The sequence below is a fragment of the Toxorhynchites rutilus genome, chromosome 1 (assembly GCF_029784135.1).
Source record: "Toxorhynchites rutilus septentrionalis strain SRP chromosome 1, ASM2978413v1, whole genome shotgun sequence".
Classification (NCBI taxonomy): domain Eukaryota; kingdom Metazoa; phylum Arthropoda; class Insecta; order Diptera; family Culicidae; genus Toxorhynchites; species Toxorhynchites rutilus.
This window is the reverse complement of record NC_073744.1, coordinates 120651543-120664840: the sequence shown is the minus strand read 5'-3', so window position 1 is coordinate 120664840 and position 13298 is coordinate 120651543. Positions and strand designations below refer to the sequence as shown.

Genomic DNA, 13298 nt, shown 5'->3' with positions numbered 1-13298 from the left:
ATTATTCTCGGATACTGGGTATTACAGGGTACTAGAATAATACCCTTGAAACCATCATCCCCGCGTAATATCTACATAGCTAATGCTGGTTCTGAATATATTTTAAAACATCATTCATGTCTCAAATTTTCAATATCAAGTCGGTATTCTAAGCTTGGTTCTATACCGATCAAACTGTTACGAATTTCGTTGTGAATTTTTAAGTGCATGTTGGCCGGTACGATATAGCGAGCCATCTATAGCTCCCAAACGAACAGAAACTCCCATCTCCAAACACTGGAAGGCAGAAAGCAAACAGATTGTGGCCAGCTAGACCGAAGGCGTTTCCAAGTGGCAGTGGAAGAAAAACTGTCGTCGTCACGTAACCAGCCGAATGGCGAGCCGCAGGGAGCTGCTTTGTCGGTTGTTCCTAGTGGCATTGCAACAGATCTTCATCCACACATCGAAGGGAGTTAAGATCCATTTGCATGAAGATGAAACCGTTAGATGTGTGAATGTATTGAAATTAATCGGTGGTCCACGTGGAAACGTAAAATTATTGGGCCTGATTCTCGAATACACTTCACGGTGGAAACGAAATAAACGGCACGCCATTGAACTACGTTTGACAAGTTAGTGAAGTGTCGAAGATAATATTGACGAATTTACGCAAAGCTGAATCAGCTCATGCGACATCTATATTAGAGCTCAGAATCACAAAAGTGAGGGTGTTTGTTTATTTTACGCACTGAAAAGCAAGATTCGGTGGTGATTATTCATTTTATTTCAATTTAGATTCATTTCAGCCATTGAACTGACGACATTCAATGGCTGAAATGAATCTAAATTGAAATAAAATGGGGAGCGTTATCGGACAATGATAACCGATTTTTTATTGCCATTTGTTCGTGAAATGAATTGGACAATTACTGGTTCCAACAGGACGGCGCTACATGCCATACAGCGGCTGCCACGACCAAATTATTGCGCGAAATGTTCCCCAGAAGATTAATATCGAAAAACGGCGATTATGACTGGCCACCGAGATCACCTGATTTGACGCCTCCTGACTTTTTTTGACGTAGGATTACGTCTTTCGGGAACATATTGGGGTACAAATTGAAAATCGAAAATCGAGCACATCGTGAAAATTGTCCAATTTCAAACGCTTATTGCTCAGTCATTTCATGATGGATTGATGAGATTTTCGCGTCAATCAATTTCGGCACTCCATAACAATTTTTTAAATTGAATATAATAATATGTGTCATGAAACTAACTATCGAACAAGTAAAAAATCTCGACCCTTATCCTGGTGGAAATACCCTCTTCTGATTGGTCGAAATTGACGACACATGCCGCGGCTGATGTGCTTACAACTATTGGTCAGCTATTTCCTGATGGATTTACGAGATTTTTGCATCAATCTGAGCACTCCATAACAATTCATCACAATGGATAAAATAATATGTCATATGAAACTAACTATCAAACAATCGAAAAATCTCCAAACGGAAATACCTCGTTCTGATTGTTCGAAATTTAAAATACGGAGAAATCGGCATTGAAAATACATCAAAGTAGAGGGAACTTTTGTGCCCACCGAATTCTGTTCCCTAACAGAGACATCAGAACCAAGCTGTCTGGGGGAAATCAGCATTGTAAACACATGAAAGGAGAGGGAGCTTTTGTATTGACGAATTTACGCAAAGCTGAATCAGCTCATGCGACATCTACATTAGAACTCAGCACCATAAAAGTGAGGGTGTTTGTTTATTTTACGCACTGAAAAGCAAGATTCGGTGGTGATTATTTATTTTATTTCATTTTAGATTCATTTCAGCCATTGAATGTCGTCAGTATATGGTAAGAAAGTTGGAGTTTTGTATATTTACGATGGTTTCAACACGCGATTTGACCAAAGTCATAGATAATCTTCGAAAAATTTTAGTTTGATAATGCATACCGGTTATTGATACCATGGATAATTGCGATGAAATCGATATCATATCAAATTGGCTAATATCATTGATTATATAGGGGTCGATACGAGAAGGATTTGCAGTATTTTTAGCGCAAAACACTCCATTCATCGTTTACTTAGTTGAAAAAAAATAAAGTTACAATACTTATAACAAGCCATTCTTCGTAATATACATAGCACATTGTAAAATGATGATTTTCTAACTTTTTCAGCGTGGAAAGAATACATGAAACCGGGAAATTTGAAGATAAATTCTGATTTGTCTAGAAAATTTGAACGAATTTCATACCAAAAAAACAAAACATCCTCATTTTACTCGCTGCGCCATCTGGTTGTAAATCCAACGTAAATTCGTCAATTCTCTAACAGAGATTTCAAATCCAAGGTATCTGGGGAAATCAGCATACCCTTGTGGTCGGTAGTTTAAATAACGACGCACCCAAATGAATAGTGCTGATTGCATACGTGCTGGCGAATAGGTTGGGAACGATGAACTTTTTTTTATTTTCGTTGCAATAAGAATCTTTCGATGGATTGATTGAAGAATGATGTTTCAATAAACTGAATAGAGTTTATGTTTGATTGAACATGAATAAAATTTAAACTTGGAACTTTTATGTTGGTTGCTTTGTGAAATTACATATCAATGACCTGTACTGTAAGTGTAAAATTGTATATGATAGCTGTTGTGTTAAAATTATTTTAAATATGTAACGATTTTTTATCTCAAGGAAAGTTCATGCGAAGAGCAAAATTAGAAAATTGAAGGAATATTCAAAAAGTGCTTTCCCATATGCTTTACATATCGTATTAGGTGCTGTTAGTCCAATTGAAATTCGCATTGAGGCATGTAGCATCGTGTTACGTTGGGTTTAAAGTGAAAATGGAAATGGGTTGAATTAACACTCAGAAAGTAAAAACTATAAATGCAATTACCTTTTCCTTTTCAAATATACTTTCTCTATAATGAAGTAACATTTTTTTTTAGTGAGAAAACTTGATAATTGTGTTCGATAATGATAATTATCTTATATTACATTGATGCTTTTTCTTTCTTTATTTCATCCATACATAACACATGAGCCATCTCGTCCAGGGCCACAGGAGGCGGCTTTCATCATATCTCATTCCACTTTGGCATCTTCTATCGTGATACGCACCATCCAATGACTAATAACTAATACTTCTATTATTATCATTCGGTTATGGACACTGGTGGAATGAACAAACAATACCTAACAACAAGACAAAACGGTCATTTTCAGGGCCACCAAATCATTATCGAAGAGATTAACAATGTTATTCTTCAAACATATCCAAAATCAGCATGTAACAGATAGCCTAACGGAATCCTACGTCAACTGTGCGGTCGTGTCTCGGACACAACCCTCCTGTGACTTTTTATGGGGATATTTAAAATCCAAGGTATACACTGGTAAACCAAGGGCCCTGGCTACGCTGAAAGACAATATCCGACAAGAAATTGCTGCCATATCGGCCGAAACATTGGGCAAAGTGATGGAAAATGCCGAAAAAAGGGCACATTTTGCGGTCAAGGCCAGAGGCGGTCATTTAAGAGATATCATAATCAAAAAGTAGTTAGAACAAATCTCCTTGGACCAAAATAAATGAATTTCAAAAAAAAAAATTTAAAATTCCACTTCTTTACTTTGCTATTGCAAGAACAAATCCTTCCACTTTAAATGGCCCACTCTGTATAATGACGCGATCCGGAACTGTATTTGAGTCATAAGCACTAGTCGGTCCTATCTATGATGGGGGATTTGGGTAGTTGTCTATGAAATTTGCTGCGGCTGTGACATTAGTCAATTAGTACCTAACATGACTAATTGTGCCTAGCGTAGGATCAATCTCCTGTGAATCCTACCCGATGGTTAGGCGGGTTAAAGTGTCATTTACTAGGAGTTAACAGGATACGAAAAACCACCAATTGCAAGAAAGTAACGTAAAGGTTCCGAGATTGGTTTACTCCAAGGTCCTGCTCGGATTGTAGTTTGGAGAAAAGTATTCCCGCCGGAACGAGTTGGGCTGTGGCGATACAGGTGTTTGGCGCTCACATTACAGAAGAATTTAAACGGATGGATCGGTAGACAAGAGTTAGTTGTGCATACTGGAGCAAAAAGAGTAAAGAAGCGTATCGCCTTCCGGATGGATGCTTTTCCAGATGAAGCGTTTGATATCTGGGAGGAACTACAAAGAATGGTATATCCGAATGAACCAATGGTGATCTTCACTGATTTTGCGAGTAGCATGAGGTCATTTGAACATGAGAGTCCTAATACATGTAGTTTTTGCTGAGTTTCTGGATATTCCTGGATACCGGGCAATAAGAAGGCGGCTATGGGTTCAATAAAAAGAAGAAAAATTTCGCTGGCACTGAATTTAAAAAAAAAAAAAGAAATATGCATCGCATATAAGAGACACTATTGTTCATGGCAACAATAGTAACGCATCAACCAAGAATCATCACCAAGATTGAGTTAATGTTCAATCTACATGCCGAATTTAACGCAAAACACATTCTGGTCACGAATCGTATCTGCGATTTGTGTACACATTCGGACGTGTTGTGCGATACCGCGAACCAGTCAGTGCGTAATATTACATGAATGTACATAAACCCAACTTTGCAAAAAAGTGTCTTCGTTGAGAAGAATCAAGCTACGTCACGTATAGCGAGAATCAACATTAGTATCACGCTTGAAAAACGCAATCAACCACGTTCAACTGTTTGGATAAACTCATACATCGCATGCCATCGCATGTTAATATTGCAACATTTTTCATTGATGAGTAAATGAAAATTTCTCATTTAAGACCGTATGACATCAACAAACTTCATTTACTCCGTCACGTTCACAGCTTAACCCCTCCATCTCGGTTCGTGCTCTCGTTTCCACATCCATGACGCTTAGAGTGCCAATATTTAAATTTGCTTAACCATAACCGACTTCATCTCGAGCCCTCCTCGTTCGCCAACAGCGACTACTTGCGATGCTACCATAGTAGCTACACAAATCCCACTGAATCATTATTTATTGACAGCTGAATATGCTGCCGTGATTCAACTCGGTCCGTAGCCGTTGAAACTCGAGCTATCCCTCGATTTCAGCGTAGACAACAGCAACAGGTCCCGAGCTTTGGCGGGCCCTCGGCTTGCTGTTTGTGTCAACGGGGCACTCAGCTTCCACTCATCACCATCCTCCTGACCCGCTACTACTGGTGGTGGCCACCATCGGTGGAAAATGATCGGAAAATGTTATTGACACGAACTAAGTCTTGTTGATTTCGACATTTTCATTTTGTCGGATCAACCGCGACGAATGGCAATAAAAGTATCGCGGTAGACACACTATTGGCAGATGGTATAGGATCGATTTTTGCTGAGGAGCAGGGATTCTGTGCGCAATGTTTGGCGCGTATTGTTCGAGAGTGGTTTTTCCCTTAGAGACAGCATTCTATGAACGAAGACCAGTTGGTAGGAAAAACGATGTTATACGTTTCATATTCCGAGGATCTTTTGGTGTGTTATTCAATCTTGAAATGAATAGACTGAAAGTTTGGTTCCTTCGTAGTTCGGTATAAAAGATTTTTGGTTTCATACTTGTATATGCTTTAGTAACATTCACTGTATCAAAAGGGACTTACAATGAGCATCTGCCTTTTAAACTTTTTTAGCCATGGTTCGAGTGAAACTCAAGCGCAACCTTGTGTTTGTTTTTTGAAGGCTTTGGACCTATAACTAGGAATATTTTGTGCTTTCATTAAAATTTGTTCACATAACCATTGTATATGCTGAAGATATTGACGGTTTGAAATTAAAATTTTCACGACGATCTTCTTCCATTCCGCGTTTTTTAAATTTGAAAACGAATGGAAATAATTCAATAATCATACAGATAAGAGAAAGAAGGTACGAATAATAATTTCTGCTCCTTTCTGCCTTACTATTATGCTCACAAAACGAGCAGAGCAATTCATTAAGTGCAGCCATTCAATAATAGTTTTATCTGCGCTTTGTCGCAGACGCAATCCAATCAAACTGATAAAGTATGATTCTAACTTTCAACCTCGGTGTATTAGACCTTCTATATGACATAAATTTTGCTCACATTGCACCACTAATCGGGATCAGCTCATTTGCTTTTGCCTTTAACAGCAGTTCAGAAGCTCAGCATCATCATGTGTGTCTGCAATACGTGTCGACTTCATATGCTGCATGCATACCATCCACCCACCCACCGAGTGTCAGCGGGATGCGGCTGTGAGATTGGGAAAGATTTCGACGACGTGGCGGGTCCCCCCCCACTCCCTCCTCTAGCTTGCTGAGCGCGGAAATTTACTACCGGTTGGATTTAATCCACGGGAGAAGAGCAACTTTTAGTGCTTTTAGCGGAAGGCGAACGGAAAACTTTATATCGGAGCTACCAAACTGCCAGCAGAAATTGAATTTGGGGTTTAAGGGAGAATATGGGATTTTTAGTCGACGGGATTATTGGTTCAGCTTGTGAGTTCATCTTATGAGGTTATATTACGTTCAACTGCATCAAGCAGTATTAGGGTTGACGAGGTAAGATTCTCACGTCTGTTTTTTCCGGTCAAATAATTCTTCACAAGGTGTGATCCAGAGCGTTAATCCAAATGTTTTAATAACACACGCCATATTACATTCCTGCTAGAACGTCACGAGCAGCCATGAATAGATTTACTCGGAAATTATGCAGAAGAGCTCTTATCTTCAAAGTATGAATCTATAGCACACGAAAAGTGCTCTGAAACGGATGGGCGGAGGAGATTCACGCAGTGAGCGTTTCTCATTATGATCGCATGAATAAAATATTAATGTGCAGCGCCGGGGGAAGAATATTTTTAGAACAAATGTATGAATAATGTTGATTCACTTAAGCTCTATCAATGGAGGAAATTGTAATGAGCAGAAGAGAAAATTAATTTTCGACGGAGCAGAATTATGCTCTTGTAAACGCCCCGTGTAGCCTGCACGGACTGTCTCATGCTGATTCACTGCAGGTGAGAGAAAACATTCTCGGGACTGTTCAACTTGAGACTGGCTGAAATGTAATATTAATTTAGTTTTTTGACGTGGGACTACGTCTAACCGGAATACATGGGGGGTAAAATAAATGCCTAAACACAGAACATGCAGGAAAAAATGAAAGATTTCGGATACCTATTACTCGAACATATCCTAATAGATCGGAAAGATATTTGCATCCATTGATTGGAGATATTTCTACGCATCTATCATAATCAGGGTTGCCAACTATAATTTGAAAAAATCAGGAAGAATGAAACTAAAAATCACGATAAATCAGGATAGCTCATATTGGATTGTCCGAAAAAAAAACAAAAACAAAAAACATAATTTTCAAAAAAAAAAAACAAAAAACATCATTTTCAATCAAAGCATTATATTTCAATTTTATATTTTCATATTTTTATATTTTTATATTTTATATATTTTTAAGTTCGGTTTACAATCTTTCGCCATCTTTCACACAGCTTAAATATTCTATCCTTCCAGAACATGTTTGCTTCCTCGTCGAAAACTGCTGTGAGCCATACATGTGAGAAACAGGTTGCTTGGTAGTAGCTCATAATACAGAATCTATTCCAAATCCCACCAGTATATCTTCCTGCGGGCGAAGACCGGATATGTAAAAAAAAATTATGAGCATGGTATAAACCCTCGCATAAGCGGAAACGCTAATGGTTCGCCTGACTTTTTGATCGTTTATATTTTTTCCGAAAAACCTAAAGCATCGATAAATTCAATTGCAGAGATATCAATATTCAAATTTTCACTGAATTCATCATCCATTCTTTGAAATAAATCTTTACTCAAAAATAAGGAAAGCATATCAGCAGTGGAAGACTTGTTGAATTTTTCCTTATTTTTATGATATTCAGTACGGTTATAGACATATTTTCCGTAGTCCCATCATTAAAGTTTATTCTACTTTGAATCAGACGAACAAATTACATATAAAATCTTTTTATATTGACTGAGGATTCAAAATTTTTCTCTTGAGTCATTTTACACTCTGAAACGTATTCCTACATTAATAACGGGATACATCTACATACACATTATCTTCAATAAAGCAATGTTGTTCCTCAAACTTAATCTCGTTGTAATTTCATAAATTTGTCAGACAATCTGGATTCTTGAAATTTTCTAGTACTACTTTAGGGAGCCACGAAACAATTGAGGGTAGAGATAAAAAAAGTTAAGCACACAGTTTAACTTAATGTAAGAAATATACAAGTGCGAACCAGTGAACTATCATGACAAAAAACTTTGGCATGGAAACCAGTATATTTATTACGAATAATTTAAAGAGTACAAAATCAGGAAAAATCAGGATCATTTTAGAAAAATCAGGATAATTTGAGTGTAAGTCAGGATATCAGGGAGCGCGCCAAAAAGTCTGGGAAATCCTGAAAAATCAGGAAGGTTGGCAACTCTGATCACAACGAATAAAATGTTATTTTTCGTGAGATAAACAATTGAATAATTGTTGAATGTGAACTGCCCCGTTTTGATTGGCCGATCTACGGTTTCCCCAACACAGACTTCAAAACCGTGGAGTTTGGGGAAATCGGCTTTGTAAATATATGAAAGCTGCGAGTACCTTTGTACTCGCTTGCCTTTGTACAGATCGAAATATATTTACCTAACACGCACTTCTAAACTGAGAAGCCTAGGAAAATCGTCATTTCAGGTACTAGAGACGAATGAACTTTCTAGTTTAAAACCTCTTTAGTATGAAACGTAGAAGTTTAAGTTGTGAGGGTACTTCAAAACTGCATTGGAAATTATGCAAAATATGGAAAATATGAAAATATTTTCTGCGATAACGTCGATTGATTCAACAATATGCGTTGGACGTTCAAAATCGAAACTGAGTGCGTGAAGTATATCAAATCGAGCAATTTCGCGGTTCGAGAACTACGTACAAATGAGATGCAATGATTTCAGAGGAAAATGTAAAACACAATGATCGTTTGACAATTCTTCCGTTCACATATTTTGGAAGTCCTAGGCATCGTACCAAACGTAAAAGGACGGTGATCAAATTTACTTGAAGCGAAGAACGCTTATAACGCGAATAATTTATTTCAATGCATGAATTGATCTTACATGGAATTCGATCAAACTCTTTACTTACAAAGCAAAGCAAACATGTGGGAATTCGAATTTTGAATTCGAAAATTGTTTCATACGATCAATAATTTAATCGATACAAACGAATGTTTACTAAGCCAACGGTAGCTCCACGTCAACCCTGCGGTTATATCATAGATATAACCCATCCATTTTAAATATTTAGATAACATAATTTAGACAAATAGATAAATTATTTGTCATTATTCGAAAGTTCATTTTTTTGCCAAAAAAAGGAAATGTTTGTAACGCTGGGTGTTGTTTATATTGTTAGTTGGCGGAATCTCATGAATGTTACATGCGGAAGCGTTCGCTTAACTGTGTTAATAAGAAAGTTGCTCATGGAGAAAAAGGAATTCAGTTTAGCTTGTGATGCTACATGTGATGCCCTTTAGGAGAATGGTAGAACCATTCGGAATAAGATAAAGAAAGATTATACCCTCTGAGCTTGCGTTTACAATAAAAAAATTTGTTTCGCTATATATCCAAATTGTTTTCACTAGGCCTGTGTATATAAGTTTTATGGCTTTATTTTTTTTTTTGGCAGACTTATCTCACTTCTTAACTAGGCGAACCTAGCCAGAATTTTCACCTGCCCCCGGGCTTCTGAATGCCAAAGGGGGACTAGGCTCTGCGGAATGCACGTATCTGCATGCTCGTGCTGTTTCAGTCCTGACCGAGAAATTGTCGGACAATCGCGCAGGTGCTAAGGATGACCGACTTTTGGATGCCGGCCAATTCCTTCTCCATGTTCAACACCTTTAGCGCTTCCAGAAGTGTCTTCGGGATAATTCCAGTTCCAGAGAGAACGACTGGAACAATTCTTGGGACCTCCCTTAGCCCCCACAGTTCCTTGAGCTCCACGGCCAATGGTCGGTACTTGCAGATTTTGCGACCGTGGGTCTCCTCCAGATTCTGATTCAGTGGAATAGCGACATCGATGATGGTGACTTTGCGATCGCTCTTGTCGTAAACCATTATATCTGGGCGGTTGTGGTGGATCGAGAGGTCGGTCAGAACAGTGCGATCCCAGTACAGCTTGAAACGGTCATTTTCCAGGACAGGTGCAGGCAGGTACCGGTAGTTTGGTACGTTGTCTTCCAGTAGAGCACTTTGGAGCGCCAGTTGTCGATGGACAATACGGGCCACGTTGTTGTGGCGCTCGGTGTAGGCTGCGTTGGCCAAAACGGGACAGCCTCCCATAATGTGCTCTATGTTTTCACCTGGTTGATGGCACATCCGGCAAATGTCATCAACGTCTTGATGCCAGACGTACCGCCTGCAGTTTCTCGTCGGCATTATCCTGTCCTGGATGGCTATCATGTCGGCTTCTACTACTGAAGAGAGTTCACCACGCGTTAGCCACAGATTAGATGCGGCCTTGTCGACGTGTGGCCGGTCCAGTTGATGGGGGTGGGCACCATGCACTGCCTTCTGCTTCCAAGCTGCAATCTTCTCCTCCACTGTCTGCAGATTGCAGTTGAGTTGGTACTCCGCTTGCGCCAAGTACAGAGCGCTGTATCCTCTGTCGGCGGCGCAGACAGCCCGGTATAGCGCGTTTTGGTTGGCGCGTTCTGCGAAGTACTCGCGCAGTTGTCGTACCTGGGCAACACACAGTGCAGATATGTCGACTATTCCAAGTCCCCCTTCTTTGCGTGGCAGTGAAACTCTCTCCAGTGCCGATTGAGGATGGTGCATTCCGGCCTCTTTAAATGCTTTCCTCATCCTCCTCTCAAGGTCCTCTACGTCAGTTTTGCTCCATTTGACTACACCAAAACTGAAGGTCAGCAGGGGAACCGCGAATGTGTTGATCGCGCGTACCTTGTTCCCCGCGTTGAGGAAAGTCCTCAGGACACAGTTCACTCGACTCAAGAACTTGTCTCGCAGCTCCGTCTTGATGTCGGAGTGGCGAATCCCGGTGAGCTGTCGGAATCCAAGATATTTATAGGATTCGCCACAAACCATGTCTCTTATGAACTCGCCGTCATAGACCTCGTAACCTCCGGATTCGGTAAGCTGCCCTTTCAGCAGATGGACACAGCGGCACTTGTCGAGGCCGAACTCCATGCAGATGTCCCTGCTTATGTCTTCGACAACCCGGATAGCTACACCTAGACGCTGACGTGAATCAGCGTAGACCTTGAGATCATCCATGTAGAAGGTATGGGTCACTTCTTCGTGGGCGCCGTCGCCATACCTTATTTTATAGCCATGACAGTTTCTATTGAGCGTCCTACTGAGGGGGTTCAGTGCCAGACAAAACCAAAGCGGGCTGAAAGAGTCGCCTTGGAATAACCCCCTCTTTATCTGCAGCGTTCTAGACTGCAACACATTTTCCCCATCACTGAGGTGCAGAGACGTGCTCCACTGCCTCATCGCATGCTGCAGGAACCTAACGACGACGGGATCAATCTTGTAGAGCTCCAATACCCGGACGAGAAACGAGTGAGGTATGGAGTCATAAGCCTTCCTGTAATCGATGTAGGCCATACTTAGGTTCCGCTGGTTATATACCGCCTGGCCGACTATGGCTGCGTCGATGATGGCCTGGTCTTTGCAGCCATGCGTATTTTTCCTGCATCCTTTCTGCTCTTCTGCGATGATGTGATGCTGTTCGCAGTGAGCAGAAACTTTGGCGGTAATTATGCTGCTCAGTATTTTGTACAGACTCGATAGGCACGTTATCGGTCTGTACTTTGATAGGTTCAATGTGTTGCTGTCTTTCGGGAGGAGGAAGGTGACGCCACGGGTGGCGAATTCAGGAAGGTTGTGTGGGTCACGTAGCACCTTGTTGAAGCACTCAGCTATCTTTGGATGTGCGACGGTCAGCTTCTTGTGCCAAAAGTTCTGGACACCATCGGGGCCCGGTGCTGCCCAGTTCTTCAGGTACCGCGAGGCTTCGCAGACATCGTTCTCTCCGACGATGATAGCTGGCATCTCTCCAATTTCACCACAACTCTCCTCCTCCCGTCTTAACCACATTTGCCCGTCGCGATGTTCTACTGGGGTCTCCCAGATACCAGCCCAGAAGTTCGTCACATCGCTAATATCTGGCAAACCTTCGCGGTAGTCGGGCTTCTCGTCGCTAATGTGGTCGTAGAACGCTTTCTCGTTATCTCTGAACATCCGATTTTGTTCCTGGCGCTTTGCAGAGTCAGAGTAACGTTTCAGCCGTTTTGTAAGGACGCTTTTTCCGTCAGCTGGTGAGCTCCCAGCTGGCGAAGTTCAGTAGGCCGCACGATCACAGCAACTTGGCGACATAATTTCGCCGATCTGCTGCCTCTTTTGTACGCCATCAGTCTTCCAATTGCGGCGCGCTTGTTTAGGATCCGTTGCTCCAATCTCCTTCGCCATGGAGGCTCACGCCTTTCACGGAGATGTTGGAGCAGTCTGCCTCTTGGCCTAATACGGTATCCTAAACTTTTGGCGGTCGCCACAGCAGCACAGTAAACTTTCAGTTGCAGCTCCTCCATGTTCTCAGCATCAACCAAGTGCAGCGGAAGAACGTGCTCGTTCATGAGCTTTACTGCACTTGTCAGCCTGCGGGAATGCTGTAACTTCGGGATCCTGGGGCGCGACAAAGGGTCCGTGTCGCGGAACTGTGAGATCGCCTCGTCGTAATGGAAGACCAGATCGCGTAGTAGTTGTTGATCTGGCTGTGGGTCTTCCGGCTCAGGGGGTGTTGTACTGTGGCCTCCACTGGTGCTGATTCGCGTGCCCCACTCGCGAATGAATTGCTCAGCCGTACTGAACTTCGTCTCGACACATCGCTTGCTCTGCTTGTTCTGGAGCTTAGTTCTCTCTGCACCTGCTGCTTGATCTCGTCGACTTGCGTTTGGGAGAGCATATTGTTGCGTACAATCGCTCTACGCCTCGCGTTCATCGCGTTTTGGTCAAGCCTCCCGACGAACTCTGGATACGCTTCCTCGAACATTGTTAGTATTCGAGGGCGACCACTCATGTCCGTCTCCAAAGCAGTGCAGATGTAATAGGCGCGGATCACGAATTCGTTCATTTCGTGTGTCCACATGATCCGTCGCCTAGTAGTACCCACAAGTGTGGACGACTGTCGTCTGACAGTCGCAACACGCCTCGTAGGCGCAGCGTTTCGTTGGTGATGTCGATGGC

At 41.6% G+C, this 13298-nt stretch overlaps 1 protein-coding gene across 2 annotated transcripts in view; it reads left to right on the top strand.

The window, feature by feature from the left end:
* LOC129762968 (protein TsetseEP) overlaps positions 1 to 13298 on the top strand; it is a 51495-nt gene that overhangs the window by 15690 nt on the left and 22507 nt on the right. The window lies entirely within an intron of this gene.